The following is a 2,666-nucleotide window of genomic DNA, read 5'->3' as shown; positions in this document are numbered from 1 at the left end:
GGAGTTAAACCTTGATCGATGGGTCCTTAGATAATTCATTACCTTTCATCAAGCATGCTCGGACCACTATTTATTGATGAATACCTTGCTAGATCTTCCAAGTACTTGGCTTCAAAAGCTTAGTAGCCAAGGGTTTGCAAGTAAGCAAATTGTGCTCGGCCATGAAGAACAATCTTGCTAGACATAGTGAACCCTGCTCGGATATACACTAATTAAGACTTCAAGGAGTTAACTCTGCCCGATAGGCAAAATATCATGCTTGGATAAGTAATACCCTGCTCGGTTATCCAAGTGTGCTCGGTTCTATACTTAACGATTTTTGAGAAGGTTGAGAAGATTCCAATCTTCCTTATACTTCTATTAGGTCAAATCTTTGACTCAACACTATGGTACATCATCAGTAATATATCTACCACAAGGGCAAATATGTCAAACACATAGCAAACATCAGTCAAATAATCACTTTTCATGTTAAATCAAAGAATTCAGCAGCTAAGTTACCGAGACAGATTTTAACACGTCAATATTACTCTATTTCATTAACCATACATGTAGATAAAATCACCAAAAATTCATCAAAGAAGTAAAACTGAGTTAGGTTTCTAAAATATTTTTATTACATACGGCTTTCTCACAATGATCAAAACAACACAGTAAGCACACAACAGTCATTATCATGCGCAACAAAATGTTATTTACTATTCCTGTTAAATGGTTAATCCAATTAATGCAAGACCAATTGGGTTAGATTCCTCACTCAAATTATTAACTTCCAGAAGTGGAATCAACTCAATTTGTCTTGTCGTTTGTGAGATACACTAATTACAAAACAGCCTACATGGAGGCTTCCCTAAATAGACTCGCACAACAGATTTGTTAATTAATAAAAACTAACTTTCACACATCCAAAAATTACAAACTCAGACTCTTTAGAAACTAGACTCGACCTACTACATCATAGAATCAATAATAACTTCCAAACACATCATTAACATCCAGTTACAGTCGTTTTAACACGCAATTATTGTTGAAACTAAAGGGAAAATTATACTAAACTTATCAAACCCTAATTTGATAAAGAACTTGAAATTGAAATTAAATAACCAGGATGTTCTTGAAATCGATTACTCTTTTAGATTAAACCATTTGTGCACTTACAATTTATTTAATCGGATAAGATCAAGAAATTGAAAGAACCTGAATTGATTAATGATGAAGAACCAGTGCTTCACAAATCCTTTGTCATCTGAATGTTTCTCTGTGTATTTTGGTTGCAATATAAATTGCATATATATCCTAAAAACCGTCGATCATAATAATATTTTCATTTTACACCCCTTGTGATTATTCCATGTTTAATTATTAGCCTAAAACTTAACTAATAGGTTTTATCTATAATATATTAACAAGAATATGTATAAGCCATATTACAAAAATTTCAACATTCCTCCCCATTTTAGTAATATCCATGATCAACATAAACAAACTTCACCATAATCAAACTTATGCATAAATGAAATGTCCTACGGATTGAATTTCACATTAGTATATTACACGATCCAAATATTTGAATATCAAGGTGTCGCAATGATTGAACCTGTTCTATTCATTTGAATACTTGAAGGTAATACACACATAAGTACACAATTCTGTGGTTCTAACTTGACATATTGTTTCACTAGCCTTTGTCCCATCTTTCAAAGTAGTATATCAAAGCCAAGTCCAAGCTTCTTGAAGTAGCTAAACTTCATACTCTTATAGGTAATTCTCATCTTGCACCTGTAAATGCAATTTACCAATGAACTATTAAGAAACCATGTTTCAACCTGCTTTATCTTACAGTCTGAACACTTACCTTGGGATGATTATGTTGTGTTCCAATATCTTCATGACAAGCCTTCCACATTGAATTCAACATTTAACGTTGTATGAAATGGGAATTGGGTATCTTGACATGAAATACTAAGAAATGGACTTCAAACCCATCCCTATGGCTGATTTATTTACGAGATCTCTTCCTAACCCTTTGGTAAATGATCAGCCATGTTTTGTTGAGATCTAATAAAATCAACAGATATTATTCCATTCATGATTAATTCCCTAACCATGCTATGTCTAACACCTAAGTGTCTAGATTTTCCATTATACACTTGACTATATGCCTTAGCAAGTGTAGCAGCACTATCACACCTTATTGAAATAGGTGGTACAGGTTTAGGCCATAGTGGAATATCATATAATAAATTTCTTAACCATTTAGCTTCTTTTCCTGCTGAAGCTAATGCTACAAACTCAGACTCCATTGTAGAGTTTGTAATGCAAGTTTGCTTTTTAGAAGCCCAAGAAATTGCACCTCCACCTAGTAGGAATACCCATCCACTAGAAGATGAATGATCTTCTATATTAGTAATCCAACTTGCATCAGAAAACCCTTGTAGAATAGAAGGTGAACCTGAATAACACAAACCATAGTTCATGGTTCCTTTCAGGTACTTAAACAATCCATTCACTGCTTGCCAGTGATGTGAGCTTGGATTACTTGTATAGTTGCTCAACCTTCCCACTGCATATGCTATATCTGGTCTTGTACTAACCATAGCATACATCAAACAACCTATTGCCTTAGCATAATTCAACTGAGCAATAGGACTTCCTTGATTTGGCAT

The 2,666-nt window shown here is 33.8% G+C and overlaps 1 pseudogene; it reads right to left on the bottom strand.

The window, feature by feature from the left end:
• Positions 1-2,018: 2,018 nt before the first annotated feature.
• On the bottom strand, positions 2,019-2,666 carry LOC143583222 (secreted RxLR effector protein 161 pseudogene; annotated as a pseudogene).

This window comes from Bidens hawaiensis, unplaced genomic scaffold (assembly GCF_021521415.1).
Source record: "Bidens hawaiensis isolate Kalapana, Puna unplaced genomic scaffold, B.hawaiensis_p1.1 tig00032172_1, whole genome shotgun sequence".
Taxonomy (NCBI): domain Eukaryota; kingdom Viridiplantae; phylum Streptophyta; class Magnoliopsida; order Asterales; family Asteraceae; genus Bidens; species Bidens hawaiensis.
Note: the sequence above shows the minus strand (reverse complement) of the source record. Positions and strands in the feature narration are given on the sequence as shown.